At 34.8% G+C, this 25,614-nt stretch overlaps 1 long non-coding RNA gene across 4 annotated transcripts; it reads left to right on the top strand.

Annotated features, from left to right (window-relative positions):
* The first annotated feature begins 14,822 nt into the window (after positions 1-14,822).
* LOC110696610 lies at positions 14,823-20,771 on the top strand. 4 transcript variants are annotated; one of them, XR_002506345.1, is made up of 5 exons: positions 14,823-15,472; positions 16,126-16,243; positions 17,151-17,275; positions 17,526-19,226; positions 20,195-20,771. It is a non-coding gene; the product is annotated as an uncharacterized LOC110696610 (long non-coding RNA). The 4 variants fall into 4 exon arrangements; XR_002506344.1 differs by lacking the exon at positions 16,126-16,243 and having other exon boundaries at positions 17,526-17,672; positions 18,847-19,226; positions 20,195-20,596; XR_002506343.1 differs by lacking the exon at positions 16,126-16,243.
* The last annotated feature ends 4,843 nt before the right edge of the window (positions 20,772-25,614 follow it).

Here is a 25,614-nt window from a genome sequence, read left to right as displayed (position 1 = left end):
TTATTATTATTATTATTGCTGTTGTTGTTGTTGTTGTTGTTGTTGTTGTTGTTGTTGTTGTTGTTGTTTCGGGGTTTTTTGATGTGTCCTGCGGGAGAGTTACAACACCGAGACTGACCTCCAGCTGCCTGTACCTGCAAAACAACGGAGACTCCCAAGGGTGGGAGTTCCGTCTCCGACGATCAAGTTAGAACGTGTTTGAGGAGTATAATGCCGAAAGTGGTAACCCCTTCTGGGTCAGGAGGGTTCTGCAATAACGATTGCTCGATAACCCCTCCTGAGTCAGGAGGGTTTTGTAGGTGATTACCCCTCCTGAGTTAGGAGGGTTCCGCAATGAAGATTGCTCGGTTTTTGAGTGCATTGAATGAGTATTCAATGTAGGTTGTGTTTTTTGTTTTTGTTGGATTGTTGGTTGTAAGTCGTTTTGCAAATGAGGATGGTTCCTCTATTTATAGAGAAGGAGTTCAATCCCTTTCTAGGGTTTGGTGACACGTGTCAGTAGAGGGTTGGTTCCCTTTGGGCCTCTCTAAGGGTGACACGTGTCAGCAGGCTATTGGGACACATGTTGCGTTAACAGTGGTCCGATTGTTAGGGGTTTTTTTACCCCCAAACAATTATTATTATTATTATTATTATTTTAAATATTATTATCATAATTATTAATAATAATAATATTGTTATTATTTTTAAAATTATTATTATTACTATTATTATCATTATTATCGCATTATTTTATTATTATTATTATTATTATTACTATTATTAGTATTATTACTATTATTATTATCGCATTATTATCATTAATTATTATTATTATTATCATTATTATTATTTTTTTAATATTTTTATTATTATTATTTTATTATTATTTTTTTAATTATTATTTATTATATTATCGCATTATTTTATTATTATTATTATTATTGTTGTTGTTGTTGTTGTTGTTGTTGTTGTTGTTGTTGTTGTTGTTGTTGTTGTTGTTGTTGTTGTCATTATTATTATTTGATTTTTATTAGATTTTTGTACTCATTTTATAGCATTTAATAATGTGTTAAATAATATAAAATGTTAATTATTATCATTAACTATTATTTATTATTATCAATTAATATTATATATTAATTATTTTATTATTTTAAAATATTATTTATTATTATAATTAAATATTAATTATCATTATCTATAAATATTAGTTATTATTATTAAATATTAATATTAATTATTATTATTTTTATTAAATATTAATTATTTATATTAATTATTATTTTTAAGTAGAGCAGAGCAGAGCAGCTCAAAAGAACAAGGCCCAAGTAAATAATTGATGCCAAAAAGACACAATGAGGCTTGGTGAAAATTGATAGATTCTACTCCATACCTTTTTTAAATAGAAAAATCTGTTTCAATAACTTTAGTTTTGGTCGACTTTCTTTTGACAATCCCTAACTTTCAAACTCAGCAGGTTTCATGATCTGCTCCAAAGACTAAAGAGCATAGGAAGGAAAGAATCTTAAACTACCAAAAACACCCTACTCAATCAACATACAACACCATCCATTATATAGCAACGGAGTACTAAGTAGGAAGTTGTAGAAGGAGTCTCTAAACAACTGCAGCTTTCTCATCGTATTCAACCAAGACACGGGGGGGAGGGATCCATGAGGAGGAGAATGCATATAACCATTAGGCATCGGCATATACGGCGATCGCAATGCTTGCTACCCAGGCATCATTGGTTGTTGTTGTTGCCCAAGCATCAATGGTTGTTGCTGCGTGAAGCAGAACTCACTCTAGGTGGTGGAAGCCCTTGATTGGTGGATGATCAATCAAAGAACATAGTCCATGGTTTCTCTTCTTGGATCTACATTCTCCATAGGTGGATGATTGGCCAAGAAATCTACCAACGCTTGTCCTTTAACAGACTTTTCAGGTACATAGATCAGCTCAAATTGTGACAGATGCATCCCCCATTTACACAACCTTCCTTTGATGAAAGGATGATCTAATAAGTAATTGAGTACATCTGTTGGTGAAATAATCTCTATAGGAAAAGCCATGAAATAATGATTAAGTTTGATGGAAGCATTATACAAACTCATACACCATCTCTCTACATTGGTATATCTTGTTTCAGTATCATGTAAAATCCTACTCAGGGAGAAAATTGTCCGCTCATGACCCTGTTCATTCTCTTGGGTTAACATGCTTGCAATAGAATCTTTTGTAGCTGAAAGATATAACCTTAATGACTTTCCATTCTGTTTAGGAGGAATTAATAATGGTAAAGTAGCTAGTTTCTTCTTAATTTGTTCGAAAGCTTCTTGATGCTCTGCCTCCCACTTAAACTCTTCTCCTTGTTTGAGCTTGAGGAGAGGGGAAAAAACTTTTGTTTTTCCAACCAAGTTAGCGATAAATCTTCGAACATAATTAATTTGTCCAAGGAACTTCTGTAATTCCTTTTTGTTGGTTAGAGGGAATGCCTCAAGAACAGCCGTAGCTTTGTTCTGATTAACTTCTATACCATTTATATGAATTAGGAACCCCATAAAGTAGCTTTAACCCCGAAGGAACATTTTAGGGGATTCATCTTTAGATTGAACTTTCCCATCCTTTCAAAAGCCAGAATAAGGTGTTTCAAATGCTTTGATAAGTCATAGGATTTTACCAAAACATCGTCTATGTAAACCTCCATAAAATCACCTGTCATATCATCAAATATGAGATTCATAGCTTTTTTATAACGCCCCGTATTTTTGAACCACTATTTTATGTGTGTTTCAACCTATCAAACCTAGTTTCTAATTTAAATCTCAATTTCTAAATTGAAATGTTAATTTTAATTCTTAAAATTGTTATTTTGATTAAGGGTCATCCCAAGCTTTTAAAACCCTAATTATAATGTTTTGACAAAATGATTACAAGATATTATTTAAAAGGTTTTATATTTGAGTTTTAATCATTTCAATTGTATTTGACTTGTCTGAATTGATATTTGCCTTAAAGGGTGATTCCTTAAGTTTTAGCGTCCATTCAGTAAGTGTTACAGTTAAATTATATGTAATTTTGATATTTAGCCTGTTGCAACTGATACAGGTCATCATGGGTGTTTCCCTGACTGGAGTGCCAATTTGATAGGTATGAAATGATTTTAAGGTTTTACGACGTTTTACATTCAATCATATCAATATCGATAAATAAAGTTGAATTGGGTGATTCCTTCAACTCGTTTATCAAATTGATATTGTTTATAAACTATTCTTTAATTTATATTTATTTAACTCATTATAATGTCCTTTTATTTATTAGGTCATTATAAATATTATTAGTTTCGCATCTCACCTTTTTATATTGCTTTTCTGTAAAAAATGAACTTTATGTATAATTTTGTATCGTGATTTAAATTATTGTTTTCATTATTATCGTTGTTATTATTATTATTATTATTATTATTATTATTATTATTATTATTATTATTATTATTATTATTGAGATATCAATAATATAATTTATTATTATCATTTTTAAACGGGATTCAAATTGCCTCCCGTTACATTCCCTTCCTAATCTAGTTTCGGGCCAACTAGAATTTGTTTATGGGTCGAGTTTTGCCTTTAAGCTTTCAAGACTAAATAGATTAAGATAGACTTGTTTATTAGATTCTTTAATCCCATTCTTAAGCCTAAAGTAATCATTCAATCAAGCCCAAAAGAAAAGCCTTGAACCTATATGTTATGAGGCTTGTCTGTGAGCTTTAATTGAGCCCATTTTAGGCTGATTTACACAGCAGCTTTGAGGGATTAGTGGCTGATCATTTTACCCTAAGTAACCTCCTCTAATCAATGGTAATAACACCTAATTATGGTTGCTTAACTCCTCTTCTCCTTCCCTTTTTACGTACAAATAGCAAGCTTTCATCAGTTTTTCTTCATCAAAAAAACACAGCACATATCCTTCTCCCTTCAATTTTTCGTGGGTTTCAAGGGCTAAATCAAGGGCACAACCAAGCCCTATTTGCTGTCATCAAGTCTCAAAAAGACGTGCATGGTTTCCTCCATTGAAGTGTGGGAAACGCAGGCATTTAAGGTGGCAGATTTGGGTGTGTACTGAGCGTGGCTGCCATGGTGGTTTGAGTGCTTCTTCTCCTCCTTTTTGTTTTGATTTTTGGTGGCCTATACATCAAGATAACTAGCCTTTCTTCCCTTAGATTAGAAATACTAGGTTTTAGGGTTGAATTGATAGGAAGAAATCATGGTAGGGTTAGATTGATTTGTTGGTTTTCGTTCTTGATATGTATGTCAGATTTTCTTATACAATTAAGGTGATTTTGGGTGTTTGAATCATGTTTTCCATGCTTGAATTATCTTATTATCAATCCCTAATTGGTGTATGATATTTTGATATAATTGTATTAGGTTTTGTGATGACTTTTGAGTACTTAAAATCTAATTATATAACCTGATTATGTTTGTATAAGACTGCAGTTTCTGTGGTGATTTTTGGGTCGTGACTAAGCCCTAATTTAAATGATTTTATTTTATATTATTGTAGAATATTGTTTTACGGTCGATTTGATATATTATGGGTAAAATTCGGAGGTGTTTAAGGCCACCAAATGATTGATTTTGTGAGACAAGCTATGCTGCCAACGTGAATTAAGACGTGATATTAGATGGAGTTTATGAGCATGTAAATATCTTATTTTTTTGACCAATTGAATATATCATCTAGATTATCATGTTAGGATATTTAGGAGTTTATACCATAGTGAAATTCCATGTTTTTGGGAAAATTCTATCTTTTAATGAGCATGTATATTCTAAAATCTTGACTGCTGGCAGCATGTTTAATATATGTTCATAGGTCTTAAATTAATTGTCTTAGATTGATTCTATTGCCTAATTTGAATTAGTATCATGTTAGGATATTCCCTAATTGATTTGGCATGATTTTATGTAATTTTGGATAGTTTAAAGTGCCTAAATTAGTGCAACATAGCTGCTGCCCCTATAATCTGCTAGGCGTGTGACAGATGGTGACTTTCAGTTGTGTATTCCTTGTTTTCTAAGCACAAATGCATGTTTAACATGGTCTATTATGTTTTTAGAGTGTATACTATAATGGGCTAAGCTTAGTTTCATGTTTAAGGTGGGTTTTTGGGTGATTTGGTTGGTGCTGCCCTACGTTAGTGTAGGGGCTGCTGTAAATATGATTTTATTTGGACATGTTCTCTCTTGAATTTTAAGTCCAAAATGGTTGTATATAATGCCTATTTAGTATATGTACCCTAATTTTTATTTCGCATTTGAAGCATGTTTGGTTGGGTATTTATGATAATTTTTGGACTTATATGTTGCTGCCCCGTTTTGGTTGTTTTATGAAATTGTAGTTTGGATTTTTGGTTTTATCAAATGAATTTATGGAATTTTTATTATAACTATTACCTATTAGTTGAAATTTATATTTTAAATAAGTGATGTGTGAATTTTTGGGTATTATAAACCCCTAAAGACAATATTTTGATGTGTGTTTGAATGTGAGTGAGTTGCTATTATATTGTCGACGTCGTAATGCTTTAGAGAAGAATAACATTGTCTTTAGCATTACTTCGCCAGGAGTTGTGAATGTAATTAATTGTTGAATTCTGATAATTAATTATATTCCCGAACTTAGATGATACATTTTATGGTTTATTAAGTTGAAATGTGTTTTGAAATGAATTTCAATTGAATTTAAGAAATATGATTTTCTTGTGCTGTTTGAATTGAGTGTAAGAACATTTTGGGCTTCTCTGCAGATTTCTGAGTGAAATATATTATATTAAGTATTTTAATTGATTTTGAATTGTGTGTAGGGCCATAGTCGGGTGTGAGGCCAAGTTGCTTCCTGATGGTTAACGAACATGTTAACTACCTTGATTGCGAGTCTTAGGTAGCTCAACCTGGGTTAATTGTTGTCGTCTAGGGTGTGTAAGACCTTATAGGCATCTACCCATAAATGAGAGTTGGCCAACCTTAGACACGGTCTTCTGCGAGATGACCAGGGGTTCGTCCTAACAAACCTTAGGAAGTGGATTGAGAAGCCACTAGCGTTCCCTCCATGCCAGTTCTGCTGTTTTGAATTTTTTGAGTTTGAATTATTGAAAGTATGAAATTATTACTTATTTTGAAGTTTATATAAATTATGATTGAAATTAAGTGATTTAATATCGATTTCTCGTTTTAGGTTTATTATGAAATATTTCATAGTTTGTATGGGTTGATGGTTTTAAATGATTTCCTTGGAGTTTTCAAGTTGTTTGTGGTTGTGGTTTCTTTATGTTAATTAAGTCTAAGATATTCTATTTCTGATTTAAGGGAGAACTGTTGGTTGTTCCCCACTGATTGTGGAACATTGTTGTAATTTGCAGGTTCTATTTGTTTATTTGATCTATGTGACGATGGGTTGGGAGTTGAAAGTTTAGAAACCAACTTTTGGGCTTGTACGCCTTTGTTGTTAGTTGATTGTTTAAGTACTTTGAAATTGGTTTAAGTTTGATTTCAGTTTGGCTGATAAGGGTTGTTCTGCCCTTGGCTTTTGTATGTAATTGGTTTGTCTAAGTTAATGTTCGTTTGATTATTTCTTTTTCATCACTAAGTTTGCGCTTAGGTTAAAACAACTTAATTTGGATGATTGAATGATTTAAACTTAACTTTTAGACCTAGGTAAAGCTTAACTTTGCTAATCAAGGTTAAGTGGCCTCCCGTTCAGGCGTAATTCCGCTAACGCTTCCAATTCTTAAAAATGAAAAAATGGGGTGTTACATCTTTGATATGTTGCCCCTAAGTTCTTAAGTCCAAATGACATCGCCACATACTCATAGAGTCCCAAAGAACTTGGACATCTAAATGTAGTCTTTGAGCGATCGTCTTCAACGATCCTTATTTGATGATACCCAACAAAACCATCTAGTGTTGATACAAACTCATGTCTTGATGAGACATCTATCAACATATTATTAGGTTTTACGATGCGCGAGCACCATGCGAAACCAAAATCGGCCCGGACCACATGCATAATTAATACAACTAACTAATAAACATGCAATTAATAAAGCAATAAACACATAAGAGAGAGAGAGAGAGATAAGGGAAAAGACCATCTTCCCCCGAAGCGTGCTTCACCTAAACAGGAGCACGACCCTCGAAAAGCCCAAGACATACACGCGCGAATCCTCCTACTTCGCACACCCGCGCGCCCGAGCAAGGTTCCTATCTCATAGCTTAGACAAGACTGAACCAAAAAGGGAGTTTTATGAACTTAAAGGTTTTCTCACGCTTAAGGGAGATGCCTTATTAAGTTCTACTCAAAAGTGTATAAATTCCCAACTCCCAAGGTTGGTATTTATAGGCAAAGCATTCTCAATTCCCACAATAATCTTTCCATGTGTGAGAGTTGGTAAGGTGAGAAAATAAGCAATTAATTTAATTCTAAATTAAATTAAATAGCATGAACAATAAGCAAACGATAAGGGTCAATCCAAGGGAGGGGTCCAAAAATAAAACAACCTTTGATTTATTCAAAAATAACATGACCTTTGATGCACTTCTTCCATAAATAGAACAAATGAAAATGTGACCGATTTGTGTAGGTAAACTAATGACGTGGCATGTGACCGTTAGGTCATTTGACCTTTTTAAAAAGAACTCCCCTTTTTTTATTTTTTCTGAAATTTGTGTCACCATGTCTTCAAGAAGGAAAAATTCAGCCACATCAGGTTCTTCCTCTAACACAAAAACATTTAGGTAAGGGAGAATTCTTTGTAATTGTGGGAAGGAAGCTGTGATTAGGACGGTGAGGAATGGGTCGAATTTGGGCATGAAGTTCTATGGGTGTCGATTGTGGCCAGTAGGTGTTTTAATTATATGTTGTGTTGGTGTTTTTGATCTATTTAATTGAGTAATAATGCATGTAATTTTCATGTAGGACACAAATTGTGACAAGTTTAAATGGGTGAATGAGCATAGTGATATGGAGGACCATCAATTAAAGATTTTAGAAAAGGATACTATTATTCTGGAAATGGAGGTTGAACAAAAAAGAGATGAACAAATTAAGAAGTTGCAGTTGAAGAAAGATAATTTGGAGGAAGAAATCCAAGACATGAAGAATGAAGGGTTTGAAATGAGGGTAGAGTTGATGAGGAGTTCAAGGAATGAAAAGAATTTGTTTATGGCATTAGTCTTCTCTTGGAATTTTTTTGCTGTTGTTGTTTTTCTGTCAAATAAGTGATTATGATATGATGATGTTCATTGTATGAGAAGTACTTTAGTTGTGATGTTAGGTGAATTTACTTTTGAGATTAATGGAATGTGATTGGTTCATTTTGCTGGTTTGTATCAAACTTTTACTAAACATGCATCTAATCAACAAAATAACATAACTTTATGAATAATGCATTAACAGTTGGCTACTAACGTATTAATGAAATACATGAAAGTACTAAGTTCAAGAACTCCAAAATAACATGCTAATTAGGGTGCACCAAAACTGTACAAAAAGATGAAAGTTGGTGCACCAAAGTACTACAAACACTATTCAAAAACTACAAAGACCAAGTACTATGTTCATAAACATATTTGATCCAAAATAATGGAAGCCACTTAAGAAGAAAAAATGGCCCTGAAATACTACAAGTTGATGCTGTCACTGTTGTTGCTAATCTATGGTTGAGGTTTGGCTAGCTTGTGCTCCCAAGGCCCTTATAAATCACAAACACCAACAGCACCATACTTGTTCTAAAGGGCTGCCATCTGCATGAAATAACACACCAACACCAATAGGTAAATGCTGCCTTCCTCTACCTCTTCCTCTAGCTCTCCCCATGCCTCTTCCCTGGCCTAGGTTACTAGCACCAGTAGCTTCATTTGCTACACTAGACTTGCCCCTACCTCTCCTACCTGATCCCCTACCTCTGGTAGTGGTTTGAGAGAGAGATCTAACACCTTGCCCCCCAAGTATCATCTTACCACCCTTGCCTAGCTGAGTGGGATGTGCTAATGTACTGTGATGGGCTGATCCTAGCAAAGGGGTTGAACAAGAAGCAATATGTGAAGGTTGGGAAGGAGTTGCAGCAGCAGCATTCAAATTTTGTGAAGGGGTTGCAGCAGAATCTGGTGTGGCATCTTTTCTTGGCCTTCCCTTTGGCCTTTTTGTAGCTGGCTATGTAGGAACATAACTTCCTTTGTCTGAGCAGCTTCTCTTGTTGTGACCCTTATTTTGACAAATGTTGCAGGTCATTTCAATCCCTGACCTAGACAATGACCCTGGCTTCTTTGTGGATTCTTTAGGGTGTTTGATCCTATTTTTCCTAGGCCTACCAGGCCCAATTTTGATAAGAGGTGGGTCCAAATTGCAAGGCACTCTTGGCCACTACCTTTCTCCTTCACATGGTGGTATTTTACCACTGTATACCTTGGAGTAGGTCTCAACTTTGTAGCAATCATCAACATAGTCCTCAGCTACTTTGTTTTGAAAATAAATACAAGTTATGGCATGGCAGCAAGGTATTCCTACCATATTCCATTTCCTACAGCTACAAGTTCTAGCAACTAAATCAACATTAAGTTGATCTAAAATATGGCTAAAATATGCCTAACATTGATTAAGCTGTCAGAGGAAGGTAAGACTTCACAGTAGGCATGCAACCTTCTCTTTTTCTTTCTCTAACCTAGCTTGAATTCTAGGACACAACACAGAAGTGCATTTTTCCATCTCTTGTCTTTTGGACACTAATATTTGCATTAATGCAGCCCTAATATCTTCTAACATGTAGATTATGTGTTTTGTTCTAGCATTAATAATGTAGGCATTGAAAGTTTCTCCCATATTATTAGTAGTGGCATCAATCTTTACAGATGGATCTAGGTATGTCCTACAGAACAAGTTAGGGTTATACCTCCTAAAAGCGAGGGCAACATTTGTATTCAATTGAGTCAAGTCATCAATTGCATCATTAAGTCAGCCAAGTTGTATGACTTGGCAATCTTCTAAAATAACAGCTTCACCTCATCACCCTTGTATGTCCAGTGCCAGTGGGGAAAAATATTCCTAGCACAGTGCCTGTGCTCTGCTTTTGGAAGCACAACATCCACATCATGTAATATAGCCTGCAAGCATTCAGAAATAAGATAAGTCAGGCATGCAACACACAAAGTAAGCCAAGAAAACAACATAGTACAGAACGGAATTAAAAAACAAAGACAAACCTGATGTTCATCAGAGATGATTGCAACTCCACTCCCTTCTCCAAGATCTAGGCAGGATTGCAAGTGTGTAAAGAACCAGACCCAAGAAAAGTTGTTCTCCTCATCAACAACAACCCAACATATTGGGTACATCTGGTCATTAGGGTCCTTTCCTACTACAGTCATACCTGACCTCCCAAAAATGTTTTAAGGAAGGCAGCATCAACACATATCACCCTCCTACATCCTGTCTTCCAGCCTTCCTTGACTCCATCAAAAATAGGTGAAAAGCCTTTTGAACATTGGTGTTGATATGCTTGGCGGTGGATTAATTACCAATTCTAACATTGTCCCAGGGCTTGCAAGCCTCAAAGCCTCAATGTACCTCTCCACTTTCATGTAATGTTCCTTCATTAAACCATGAAGCATCCTATATGCATGATACTTTACCTTATATGCAAAGTCCCTCATCACAATCACTCTGTAAGCTCCTCTTATAGTTTCAATTATCTCCTTAGCTGGTCAATGTGGCCTTGCTTTGAACACCTCAAGCCTCTGACTTGCCACCCAAGTGGACTTAAGCTGCCTATTTTTGTTCATGTTTCTGTGGCATGTATGAGATCCAACCACTCTCTTAACTAACTAAGTTGCATCCTTGGAATGCATAGAGAAATACACATAAAAAGGACAACTTCCTACACACTTCACTCCTAGTTGTTGTTAGTCCTTGTTGCTAATGATGTACCTCAAATCCCTCCCCTACATCACTACATACTTACTCATTACTTCCTTAAAATCTCCTCTATTTGCAAACCTCTAGCCCACCTTCCAGATGAATTTGCTGAAATTAGTGTCTCTCTTAACTAATTCACCCTTCTTTGGCTTGTTACTACCTTCAGCCTCATCCTCACTTACAGTTGGAGTGTTAATATCCTCCTCACTGTCCTCAACATCACTGTTGAAACCCCCAAGTGATGTTGTGCTAACTATGGTTGGTATATTCTTAGGCTAATTACCCATATTCCTTTCACAAGCTTCTTTTTGCAACTGTTGAGCTATGTCAACCAACTTTGAATTGTAATTATTCACTCTGTCTCTTGCTTCTCTACATTCATCATCACTGTCATCAGATTCACCTTGAATGAACTCAGTTGCTTCTATTGCTCTGTTAGCTATACTGGATCTACTTCAACCTCTAGATCTATATCTTCTAGCCTGAAATCTCCCTCTACTAGACTAGCATTTGCAACATATTCATCATCTTCCTCATCTTCATACTCATACCCCTCATAGAACTTTTGATACTCCAGATCAAATTCAGGATCTTCATCCTTACTAGACCCCTCACCATCAGGTAACAGTTCATTCCACTTCAAAGGGCTTTCAGGTCTATTATCCTCCCACTCATAATCATTAAGAAACCGTGAGCATATGTTAGCCAAATCAGCTGTGGATGAGTTTATGTTTGGCAAATCAGCTGTGGATATAAACTCTAGTGTAGGAAATTGAGAAAGAGGGTTTTGAGAAGGGCTTTCAGAGGGGGGGGGGGGCTCAATTTGTTTCTCTCTCAGATTTGCTTTTAAGGCTTTATCTTGGGTGGTTAGTTCAGTCAAAGATGGGTATGAAAGAGCATATCTTGAAATAGATTTAGGTGTGGGGGAAGCAACATTTAAAGTTGATGTGTAAGGTACTTTAGGGGTCGATGTGGAAGCATCTTTGTGTTTCCTAGGGCTTCTCCTCGGTACCTCAACCAGTTTTGTTTGTGGTCCCTTCTTTGGGGTCATCTTTTTCCTTTTATTGACTTTTGGGGGAGGTGGATTTTCTTCTTCTTTTTCAGCTGTTAGAGAAGGGATTTGGTTTGGGATTGGGTTTGACACTTGTTTCACAATAGGTGGCTCAAGTGGTGACAAATTAGGGGGCTCATCATAGTGTAGGAAATAATAGTCCACATACCTAGTTTTTTTTGGCAATCTCAATCAATTCAAGCACTTTTATATCTCCATCTATTCTCCTCAACCCATTCTCCAAACTCAGCCCTGGAACTAAGTAATTCATTCCAGCCACAGATATATACCCACACTTATTAGCATACTCAAGCATCTCCCAGTAACACAACAAATCAGGGTCCATAATAAAATTCCTTCCATTTCCCCTACATACACCAACTCACCATTACGAACTATTTTAAAAGAACCACCATGCCAGAACCAAATTGTCACATTGTCAAAAAAGGTTGACATTTTAACATATACAATGTAATTATGTTACAAACATCAAATTACTTTCTTTATCACTAATATAAGCATTTCAACATCAACATCATTAATTTAACCTTAGCAATTCAACATCAAGCCCTACACTAACACACTAGTAATTTTACCTTAGAATTCAACATCAAGCCCTACACTAACACACCGCAATCAATTCCAAAGTGAAAAAACAACAATTTAAAAAAAAAATTACATGAAATTGAATTTAAAAACCTAGAAATTTAACAAATTTCACAAATCGTAACATCGCATTGATCATTACCAAAACTGGAAAGCTTGATTAGGGGTGAATTCTGTACCTTTTTTGCGTAATTTGGGGACCAAAGACTAGAACTTTAACTTCTTCTCTTCACTAGAACGTCGTTTTCAATTAGGTGGGGTTGGTTTGCACAATTGATTGAAGATCTGGCAATTTGGTTGAGGCATCTTTAATGGAGAGTACAGAGTAGGAGGGAGACAAAAAGTAAAAGAGAGGGAAAAGAATTAAAGAGGGAAACCGGTAGTTGGGGGAAATAAACACCACGTAGGCTTCCTTAGGAGGGAAATGAAAGTCAATGCTTGACTTTCTCCCAAACACCAAGTCACAGTCGGTCACTAGTCATTTGTTCTATTTATGGAAGAAGTGCATCAAAGGTCATGTTATTTTGGAATAAATCAAAGGTTGTTTTATTTTTGGAAGATGGTTGAAAGCTCATGCTATTCTTGACAATTTTTCCTTATTAATATCTAGAATAGTCCTATCTACTTGTCTGGCAACCGCTTGTTGAGAATTGGAGCCAAAATTTCTTAACTCACCAGTTAACTCTAGCGGTTTCTTCCACCATGACACGATAGTAGTTGTCAAACTGCTCTATAATATTTTCTATTAAATCTTCTATCATATTTTTTACATTATTTACATATTTCGTATATATAGTATTGAGTAAATTTCTGGTGGGAGAATGACTTTCTCCTTTGTTGAGAACTAACTCCTCTTTCCTTTGTGTTTGAGGCTCGAGTTGTTCAAAAGACTGTACCATATACTTCGTATTCAGTTTGTAGTTGGTTTTCTAGATTTTGTTGATCCTTTAAAACGGTTTCAGGATTGTATTTAGATGAATTAGCATCTTCGTGAATGTTTCCTTTATGTGCTGAATGCTTAGGTGCCATGGGAAAACTTTTAAATACTCAGAGTTAAATGGATTTAATTTAATGTCATGTTCTCCCACTGTGGTCGTTAAAAACTTGTTGAGGTAATTATTGTTCTTTTTCAACAAGTCAAGTACCCTATCTTGTTCTAGAGTATTAGGTGGTTGCCACTCTTGTTACCGGTTTTCAAAGATTGATAACCTCACTAACGTAACACAACAAACCAGTAAGGAAGTTTCCCTCAAAGAAGTTAAACAAGTTAGATTGCAAAAGAAACGAGTAGATAAGCATATGACAAAATATGCAAATGTTTTACATTAATTGAAAGATAAAGTCAGGGCTACAGTTTACAAGTTGAATGAGAGGTTACCTCTATGTTCATACAATTGGAAAGGGCGATTGATCTTCAATACATGCTAAGAAACTAAATTATTGTTTGGCTACTAAGCCAAGGAAATCTAAGGAAGCTAAGAAAAAAGCTTATAGAAAATGAAATGCTTTTGTTGATTGATTGTTGATGTCGTTCTCTTGCTCATCCACTTCTATTTATAGACAAATTTAGTGCGGTTTTACCGGTTAACTCCGAAAACCGTTAGAAGGTTATAACTCTTGTGCTAATTCCTCTTTTTAAATTAGAAATGTCATGTTTGATCCGTAACTGGTCTTGTTCTTCTCCTTGGGCCTTTTAACTGGGCCTCATCCATTATCCACACTTTCATTGTTAGACTAAAGCCTTGACAGAATTGTTCACTCTTCCTTGGTCAACAAGTCAAAATTAAAGAAAGTCAAGATTTTTAACTTTGGCTGTAACAAACATAAAGGTCGTCACAAGTGCAAATCTCATCCGTCCCTCCTTTAAGGTGAAATATTAAGTATTGATGGGTATAGTGAGCTCATGCTCCATCCACACTTTTAATCTAGTCATTGATGATTTTGTTAAAAAAAAAAATAGTGATTAATGTACTTTTTTTATTTTTTATTTTAATTAATTATTCATCCCAAAAGAGAGAATATATGTTACTGTTACCATGAACAGACGAACAGTGAGAGTGTATATGCTCCATTGTCCTTATTCTTTCAGTGTATTTGCGATTCTGCCATTCCTTTCATTATTTGCTTTTTTTTTTTTTTTTTTTTTTTTTTTTTTTTTTTTTTTATTAAATGGAAATTACAGAAGAAAGGGAACGACAGAGAGGAGGTGAGACAATGTTCCTTGATTTATGGCATGAGATGGTTTGCATGTGTTTATAGTTTAGGTTTTTTTTTTTTTTTTTTTAATTTTTTTTTTAATTTTTTTTTTTAATTTTTTATAAATTTGGGGTGGAATGTCATTCAAGGTCTGATTTAATTTGGAAGAGGTATATTTGCTCTTTCATTATTTTACACCGTTATTGTGATTTTTGATTTGGATTTTTGTTTATTTACTCCTAATTTTCTCTCTCTTCACTCCAAACGACATTTTTAATCTGCATGTAAGCTTTGCAAATACCTGTAATTCATCTTCATTGTTGAAGATTATGGTGTTGACTTTATCAATTAACTGGTGGTGAAATAGTTTATGAGTTTCGGAAATCGAGGAATAAATTGGGGGAAATTTTTATAGGGTTTTTCGAAGCTATGTTATTGTGATGTCATTAGTTTTATTAATTTGGTGCATAAATGCTCTTTCCCGGGGATATAGGGTTTCGCGTTGCTGTATACTTCAGTTTTTGGGTTTTTCCGGTGGTATTCTTCGTTCTCCGGCGAAAATGGCGGATTGCGGTGGCTAGAGAGCAGGAGATCTATCGATTGCTTGTTTTGGCATCAGAAGAGGCTGCTCGAGCTGAGATTGAGGCTATTTTTCACACAATTAAGGTACAATTTTGTCGCATTTTTCTGTCATTTTGGTTACAATGTCAGATTAATTGGGTTATATGTGTGGGATGAATTGGGTTATTTTTATTGGCTTAAGAAAGAGATATGTGGGATAAAAAAATACTACTTCTATTAAAATCAATTATAAAATCAGAAATTCATATTATACCACATAAATTGGATTACCCATAATAAATTGAGGAAATTTACTGCTAGAGATCTATAAATCGTCATATTAGAGCAGGGTCAGTCAATTAGATTCCAGACCGTGATAGATATTGATGGAACTTTAGCAGATATTTGTTGATTGTGTTGCTCTGATGCTGAGCATTTTTTTTCATCTGTTTCGAAATTTGTGGATAATTTTAAGACATTTAATTTGCTATGTTTTGATAAGTTTATAGTTGAGTATAAGTTTTTAATATGTTTGTGTATTGCGATTATTTGGGCATGTTGTTGTTTTCTTTGATTTTTCAACAATTTTAGCTTGTAAAGTTGCTAATTTTGATGATTAAATTGCTGATTACCCAGATTATTACACAATTGTCGTTTAAAAGTATGGATGCCCAGAGGATTTAAAAAAAAAAGTATATGCCCAGATTATTGTCTAGGAATCTTCCTTTCTTAATGCTTAGTTATTTAATTATTCATAGGCTGAATCTCTTGTCAAAGTTTAGCAAGATATGAGAGATACCAGGTCTCGGTTCTCAAACCGAGATTTCATTTGCTGGAACTTTTGTTGGCAGTGCTATTGCTGCTTAGTTTGCTGAGGTAAATAAAAAAATTCACCATTAATATATTTTCCAATATTTTTATAAATTCATACATATTTTTGTTGTGGAAAAATGGTGTTTAATTTATTTTGTGGTGATTTGAATGTAATATTCTTTGTTATTTTCTTGCTTTATGTTTGATAACCAGAGTCTTTTTAGTGGTTGGCCAGCCAGAAATGGTGAGGCTTTGTAGCTGGGGTTTGGCATCCCTAGCATCTGTTTTCTTACTCTGTTAACATGTATTGTATTTAATTGGTCCTTGGATCTGTTTTGGTTTACTAAAAATGCACTCCTTTCTGTAACTTGTATGGGCATGTGATAGAAGGCTATATAAGCTAAGTTAGCTGAATTTTCTTTCATCAAAAATCTTATTTTATGAGCATAGAGAATGTAGAATCTCACCTTTCATACTTCTAAAAACTGCTTTTTAGAGTAGACATCTTGAATACAGAGTATGTTATAATGGTAGTCCAGCTCTGTTACTTAGGTAGTAGAGGTGTAGTAAAATACTGTTAATGGCATGTGAAATGAATAAGTTTGACATGTGATGATCCTAACCTGCACGAATTATACTAACAAAAGCCCAAAACTTTGTGATCTGATGTCTTTTCAACTGAAAGAAATATTCAATTTTGCCTCAAATTCCCTTAAGTGCTGGTTGATCAATAACTACATAGAATGCTAGCAATTCTGATCTAAAATTAATGGCTTAGTTTTTTTTTATTTTTTTTTAATTTATACATCTGTAGTTTTTGATTCTGTTGTTCCGACTCTTCTGAGTATGTTTATACTTCAATATAAAGTCGTAAGATTTTCTTATTTCTGTTCTGTACTTTATTTGCTTGTTTATAAGTTCTTTAATATCAGCCATTTTCTTGAATGATCATTCAAAGTTTGTTCTGCAGAAATTGATTGGCTTCATTAGCTCCCATGTTCCGTCTATCTGCAAAGTACTCCGTTCTTTATTAGTGTACTGAATTTTTGAATGTGTATTGGGAATTTGGGATTCCTATCCTCGAAACATGCAAAAGTAAGTCCATTAGAGCATTTACTAGGTATCTTTTTTTGCCCTTGCCCATGAATAAATATTTCGTAGTAGCCTCATTAGATCGGCGAGGCCCACTCTTAGTTGTTGTGTATCTTTTTTAATTTATGCTTTAATTAATTGTCGGGGGGATCCTATTTTTGAAACATGCAAAAGTAATTCCGTTAGAGCGTTTAGGTAGATTTTTTCATCTTTTTTGATTTAGGATTTAATTGGTTATGTTGATTTTTGATAGAGAGCCAATTGCAAGGGCACTTAAACAGGGTAAGGCTAGCAAGAAGAGAGCAAGACCTGGTGAAAGTTATAGGTCTCGGCCTAGAATAGGCAGTTTATCCAAGATTAGATTAAAGAGATTCAAGAGCTTGTGCCCAATGTAGCAAAGGTATGTCTCCAGTGCAGTTGTGGAAAGTAGTGCTTTTAGATGATCCCTCTTAATTTTTTTTTTTTTTTTTTGTTAACATATATTGATATGATCCCTCTTAATTTTGCATTGTATCATTGATTCACTGCCGGAGCAGACAATCGAACATGTGGTTTTCATGCAGAATGTTACAGATAGCACCATAACTTTCTTTGTTTTGTTCGTTGTTTCTTTTAAATCTCTCTGTTGATCTCTTGGTTTTCAAGTTGGTTCAGGAGATTAATTATTAAGTATGAAATTTGATATCAAAGATGTATATCGGCTCTGAGCACATAAGTTAATATATGTTGGTGTTTGCCAGATTAGCGAGTTCAAGCTCGAAAAATTCTGAAAAGTCAAAGAGTTCAGGCTCTTCACTCTTTTGTAGGGTGTACTGTAAAACATCAACCTCAGAATGTGCAACCTCACCGATCTAATGAGATAGTGAGTTTTATTAAGAGACTAAAAATTTGCACAACTATGGACTATTGAGAGAAAACAAGAAAGAGTGGGAAGGGGAAGGAGAGGAGGGAAGCAAATAGGAATTGACTTGATAAAATTTGTAATATAATATAAAAGACAAAGAGGGAGAGAGGATGGGAGACAAAGAGGGTAGGAAAAAGTGAGCAGTTTCAAGGGACCATTCTAATGTCTTAGACATGTAAGTAAGTAAGAAGAAACTTTCTCATCTCACATAACCATAAAAGACAAGGAGAGGAAAAGGGAGTGGGGGAGCAAGCAGTACGGGCATATAAATTTTTCGAAGCTAGAAAGAGAAAGAGGGGGTAGGGGGGAGAGGAAAAGTGAAAGGGATAAAGAGAAGAGGGCAAGGCTGCGAAGGAGCCGGGGGAGAATGTGAAGGTAAAATTTAGAAAAAGAGGATGCAAGAGTTTGTTCAACTTAATGAATTTTTCAACTTGAGTAACTTTTGATTTTCTATTGTGCTGTTGTTTATATTGTGCTATATCTATGATCAAGTTATATGCTCCATAGTCTATACTCTCAATGGATCGGAATTATCTGATATATTAAAGACAAGAGAAGTGAATCCTCAAAATTGTTACAATATCACTGTTTCTTAATCTTCTGTTTAGCCATCCTCACAAATTTTGATTTTTCCATACCTCTGTGTAAATAACCTACTATTGGTTCACAGTCGATAACATCTTCACCGTCTAAAGTACCGATGAGTCAGAGAACACCATGCATTGATGGATGGTGAGGGCCCATATTGACTATCATGAAGTCTTTTCTGGTAGTTGGTACAGTCATAGGTTTTTCTCCGATTCATTCTTTCACAAATTCATTTTTGCAACTAATGGTATCACCAGCTGTAAAAGCTTTTCTAACAAAGGCATAAAGTTTGTGACAGTTTGTGTGTGGTATGAAAAGAAGACATGCATGATCACCCTTTTTGGTTTGAAAAGGGCTCGTAAAAAGGATTGCTGCTATCCTAGAGCCGGCTGATGAAATTGGATAAATAGGTAAATGGTGATATCAATGAGGAAGAGATCACTTAAGAGGCAGGAGATATAGGTGAGCTTCTGATTTCTCCATTGGTGTCTGGTCTTTGTTGTCCATGCCTGATGCCTGCAAATTTCACTAAAAGGATTTTTCTAAAATCTGAATATCTTTTTTGTTTGTTTTTCTCAAGTGTGTTTAAAAGTAACAAATTTATCAAGTGACTCAATGAGTTGGAGTCCATTACACTTTTAATTCTAACCCTTCATCAATCAATATGTTAAATTAGATTTTTTTGTTTTTTTGGAGCTTTTTGAAAAAATTCTATTCTAAATGTTATGTAGAATCATTTATGAGTATTCACCTAATAAATTGTAACTTGATTAACTAGGTAAACTCCTAGGGTTTTCATAACATATGAGAATCTAGAGGAAAAAATGCAAGGGAGAAGGAGAGGGTGTCTGTTAGGGATAAGGATATAAAAAGAGATTGAGAGTATGAAGTAGTAAATTTTAAAATGGCAACGGTTCGAACTTATTTCTTAAGAGAGTCCATAATTGCTTTCTATATAAAACCTTGTTAAGAATTATTTTGTTAAGATTGTTTTATGTAGAATTCGCAGTAACTGGTTTACACTTAATCAACAATGGTTCTATATAAACACGTCTTTTAATAGTTGGCTGAGAAAATAGTTATATATGAACACATGTAGGGATCCAACACATATTTCTGTTGGTGCTGCATAGGTGTTGTAATGCCCTGTTACTCTAGCTTTGGGACTTTCAGTGCTTTCTTTGGGGCACTTGATTACTTAAGTATCTTGTTTGGACTTTGGAATAACCTTGGTGAACAAAGTAAATTGTACTCATATACTTAATGGTGCTAATTGCCGTTTGTATCCTTCATGTCCTGGATCAAATTGCCTGCATGCTTACTCTTTTTTGCCTTTTTTTTTTCCCAATATTTTTTTGGAATATACACCATTATTCACTGTATAGTATGTTCTAAGACTTTTGACTAAGGAATGCTTCTTGAATGCACAGTTGAGAGAATTTGAAGAGAGTAATGAAACATACCAATTAATTAAACAAGATTCAGCTATTCAAGAGGCACATTTATGGAAGATTGAGCTTGGGAAGGCTAGAGAACGTAATGTAATATTAGAAGGTTGTGAGAGCAGAGAAGGGTGAGGATTACAAAAATGGATTTTGAAACCAGGATAAAAGAAGCACAGAAGGAATCAACAGCTTTGCAAATGCTCATTATATTTCAACTTTTGGATGTTTCACTATATACTACTTCATGTATCCCCCAAATTTTAAACTTCATCCTAACTAATTCTTTGGCCGGATGAGCTTAAGTTATGGGTCAGCTTAGAATAGCAAATAAGCTAATTTTGCAGTTTTTTCACAATTTTTATTAGTCCGTTTAGTTTAATCTCATTACAAGCATAGTCTCCAGTTAGAATTTAGTTTCCTATTTGATGCATTCCCTCCATCCTTAATTTTTTGTCTCATTTCCAATATTTGGGTCAAATATTTAATACTTGACCATTAATTATCATTGATCTATAAGAGATGATATAGTAATGAGGGATTATGTTAGATTCATCTTATTATATATCTTATTTATATCAAATGTTCATACTTTTTATGCACATGTAATTAGATATAATTAGATATGTACATTTTAAAACGCGTTTTGAAGATCGAGAAAAGTTAAATAAGGTTATTATATAGGAATGTGAAGAGTAATATATAGTACTTTATTATTGTTATTTTTGTAACAATTTAGTTACCACTTTGTGTAAGTGATAAAGCCATTAAAAAGGAGCAAGGAAAAGAGACAGTGTTGAACGAGATAATATTGTGAAATAAAAAGCAACAAAATGCTTTTTAGATGTAATTAAGGAGAAGTGATCAAAGGAACAAAATGCTCTTTAGACAGTGTTGAAAGAGAAAGATAAGGGAATGAGAAACAAAGTAAGCAAAAAGGGGGAATTTCAACAATTAGATTTGGACAAGATTATTTTAATAATTATTAATTGTTATTAATTAACCAACGTGGTTATGTAACAATTATGAAAAAGTCAAATGATTAGTATCACCTTTAGCATAAAAATTTGAACAAGGTGATAGAATCGTGCTAGATTCATGAGAAAATAGTTTTTTAAATTTAATGTTTGTAAAACCGTAATAACATATAGTTTTAGAGAGAGAGAAGGAGAGAGAGAAAGAGAGAGAGAGAGAGAAAGGAGAGGGGAGGGAAACAGGAAGAGTAGGAGAGGGCTAGCAAGAGAGGGGCCGAGGGAAGAAGAGAGAAACAAAAAGAGGAAGACAGAGTAGAGAAGGAAAGGGAAAGATAGATAAAGAAAGAAAGAGGATAGGAGAAAAAATGAGGGGCCAGGAGAAAGAGAGAAAGAGGAAATCAGGAAAGAATATGGCCGGGATAAAAAGAAAGAAGAGCCATGAAAGATAGAGTTGGCAGGCCGAAAGAGAGAGAGGGCATGCAAGAAAAAGTAAAGGGCCGAGAGAGAGAAAGAAGGACTGAGAAGGAGCTGGGAAAAGAGAGAGAGATCGGCTGGAAAAAAGAAAGATAAAGAGGGGAGCTGAGAAGGAAAGAAAATAAGATAGAGAGAGGAATAGAAAGAGAAAGAGAAATAGGGCTAGGAGAGATAATAAGGTCGAAAGAGGAAGAAATAGCGATAAAGAGAGAAAGGGGCCGAGAGATTGGATGATAAAGAGGGAGAGGGAGAAAGAAAAGGGTTAGGAGAGAAGGAAAACGAGAGAGGGAGGTTGGAAGAAAGATGGAGATAAAGAGAAGCAAGGAGAGATAGAGGGAACATGGGGAGAGAGAAGGAGATTGGCCAGGGAAAAAAGATCAAATGCAACCTATAATTTTCAAAGCTTTTAGATGATGGAACAAGTAAAAGAAGGAATAGCAAAGAAAGTGAGAAAAAGAGTTTGGGCCAATAAAGGAAGGATTAAGTGAAAGAGGAGCAAGTGCGACCAATAATTTTCAAATCCATTAAAAAAAATAAGAGGGGGCATGGGAACAGGACTAGGGAGGAGATAAAGGGAAAGAGGGAGAATAAGTGTGTGTTTATATCACCTAAGAAAATCATGGCAATTATATTAATAAGAGAGAAAAATAACTTATTTAAATAGGATCAATTAGCTTTGGAGAGATGAGGGACCAATTAAGAAAGATCACATAAAAAATAATCAAGGCAATTAGCTTAGAATAAAGAGAGAAATATCACTTAAGAAAATCAGAGCAATACGCTTAGAAAAACACATTTAGCTTAGGAAAAGGCTTACGCTAAAATGCGAGAGAGATGGAAAGAGAGAGAGAGAGAGAGAGAGAGAGAGAGAGAGAAAGACCACTAAAGAAATATAACTTAAGAAAAATTAGGGCAATCAGCTTAGAAAAACATAATTAGCTTAGGTAGAGAGAGAGAGAGAAGAGAGAGCACTAATTAGCTTAGGAAAAGGCTTACAAAAATGATGGCCACATAAGCTAATTACATTTTCTTAAGCTAAGTTATTAAGAAAATCACTAGAGAGATAGAGAGACCACTTTAGAAATATCATTTGAGAGAAACCAATTAAGGAAAATCATTTAACAAATATAGAGATACCACTTAAGAAAGATCACTTAAGAAAATAAGAGCAATTAGCTAAGGAAAAAGAGTTACTAAATCCTAGAAAAAGAGAAAGAGAGAGATCACTTAAGAAGAAAGACTACTCAAGAAGAAAGGAAGATCACTTAAGATGAAAGATCACCTAGAAAGATCAATTAAGAAGAAATAACAATTAAGAAAAACACTTAATAAAAAAGGTAACTTAAGAAAAGAAATATCCCCTAAGAAAATCAAGAGACCACTTAAGAAAGATCACTTGAGAAGATCAAGACAATGAGGGCAATTAGCTTAAAATAGGGAGAGAGTGAGAAAGAGACCATTTAAGAATGAAATATCACTTAATTAAGAAAAAGGATCATTTAAGAAAACCGGGGAAAATATCTTAGGAAGAAGAGAGAGAGAAAGAGAGGGGGAGAGAGAGAGAGAGAGACCACTTACCAAATATCACTTTAGAAAATTAGGGTAATCAAATTAGGACAATGTGAAAGATCACTTAAGAAAAATCAAGGCAATTAGTTTAGGAGAGAGATTAAGAGACTACTCATGAAAGATTACTAAAGAAAGTTAGGGCAATCAGCTAAAGCAAAAGGCTTACTAATATGCGCGTGCGAGAGAGAGAGAGAGAGAGAGAGAGAGAGAGAGAGACCACTTAAAAAATAACTTAAGAAAATCATGGAAATAACTTATGAGAAAGAGAGAGACCACTTAAGGTAGATCATTTCAGAAAATCAAGTCAATTATTATATGAGAGAGAGAGAGAGAGAGAGAGAGAGAGAGAGAGAGAGAGAAGAGAGAGAGAGAGAGAGAGAGAGAGAGAGAGACCACTTAAAAAATAACTTAAGAAAATCATGGAAATAACTTATGAGAAAGAGAGAGACCACTTAAGGAAGATCATTTCAGAAAATCAAGTCAATTATTATATGTGTGTGTGAGAGAGAGAGAGAGAGAGAGAGAGAGAGAGAGAGAGAGAGAGAGAGAGAGAGAGAGAGAGAGAGAGATGCCACTTATGAAAGATCACTTAAGAAAATTAGGGCAATTAGTTTTGGAGAGAGAAAGACCACTTAAGGGAAATAGGGCAATTAGCTTAGGAAAATAGAGGATATGTACACAACAACAATGAGGGAAGAAGAGATAGGAAAAACTTAAAGACAAGTGATAAAAGGATAGGGGAAAGCTAACATGAATTGACTTTATAATATCAACAAAACCATAAAAACAATTTAGATATAAATTTAATTAATACTTTTATAGCAGTAAAACACCAAAAAAAAAAATACTTTAATTAATACTAACATATTTTTGTAAGTAAAATAGAGGAGGAAATATTGAATCTTTTTAAGAGAGCATTATTAGAGGCAATAATCTAAGGTATATTATGGTAATTGGTAACCATGGGGAATTTTTCTAGATTTCGCAAAAGGCATTGAATATGAAGAAAATTGTTAGATGCTAGGTTTTTATTTTTTATTTTATTTTATTTATTTATTTATAATAGGATTGTTTGATGCTAGAATTTATTAAATAGAATGTGTTATATGAATGAGTTTCAGTTCTTAAGTAAATAAATTGTAAAAAATTGTCACATATGAAAATTTAATATTCGTTTAGACTAATCCATAGTTTTAATCTAAGTGTTTTTGCTACTATTTTATTATTCCACTTAGGGGTTAGACATTTCGGGAAGAAATTGTTTAGTTGCGTAGATTAGCAAAATATTGTTGTGCTCAATTCGTGCAAAGTAATATGATTATATGATAACCAATTGTACTTTACAAGCTATACGACCATACTTATGATAATAGTTACCAATTTTTATGTGCTAAAGAAAGATGGGTCGTGAGAGAAAGAAGGGTAGGTAGAGAAAGAGAGAAGGGGAGGCTTACTAAAATGCTAATTTATTAAGAAAGATCACTTGAGAGAGAGAGAAAGAGAGAGAGAGAGAGAGAGAGAGGGAGCACTTAAGAAAGATCATGTTGGGCTTCATAGTGTCCAACACTACGCGGAAGAGAAACCCGCCCAAGACTCTCCCACTAATTAAAGCAACTAAACATGCAATCACATAATTAAACAACAAAAGAGAGAGAAAGAGAAAAGACGTTCTTACCCTCAAAGCGTGCTTCGCTCGATCACGATCTCTTACTTGAAAGCTTAACCTCGCAAGTGCGAAGGCCTCCTACGGCTCGCACCCTTGACCCGACCCGAGCGATCTTTATCCTGAAGGTTAGTCGGGACTTGACCAAATAAAAAACTAGAGTATTACGAACTTAAAGGTTTTCTCACTAATGATGAGATGCCTTATTGAGTTCAACTCAAGTGATTTTTCCCAAACCCAAAACTTGGGTATTTATAGGGAAGGGAGCCTTGATCTCCCTTCTTCCATCAATGTGGGAAATTTGCATTTTCCCTAAATTTTATTTTAATAAAAAAACAAAACGAAATGCAAGGCAATCAACAAGCTTCAAGTGTCATGTGGAGAGCATGGGTAGGTGAGGACCACCAAAAGGGGGGACCAAAGCACCTTGCTCCCCAAGCCAAACACCAAGAAAATGGTTCCCTCCCTTGACTAGGCTGACCACGCCACATGGCTGGCTGGCAGCCTGCCATGGCTGCCAAGGCTGCCAGCTGGCACCTAGCACCAAGGCTGGGCTGCCAGCTAGCACACGCATGCAAGCAGCAAGCAGGCCACACATGCGTTGCGAGTTGCTGTTGCGATGCGTGCTGCTACTGCTTGGTGCTGCTACACTAGTGAGCACGCATAGCACACGCATACACAACACGTTGCTGCGATGCTTGTGCTGTGCGAGTGCGCTGCTGCTGCAT

Source organism: Chenopodium quinoa, unplaced genomic scaffold (genome assembly GCF_001683475.1).
Source record: "Chenopodium quinoa cultivar QQ74 unplaced genomic scaffold, ASM168347v1, whole genome shotgun sequence".
Classification (NCBI taxonomy): Eukaryota; Viridiplantae; Streptophyta; class Magnoliopsida; order Caryophyllales; family Amaranthaceae; genus Chenopodium; species Chenopodium quinoa.
The sequence above is the reverse complement of the archived record's forward strand: the minus strand, read 5'-3'. Positions and strand labels throughout refer to the sequence as shown.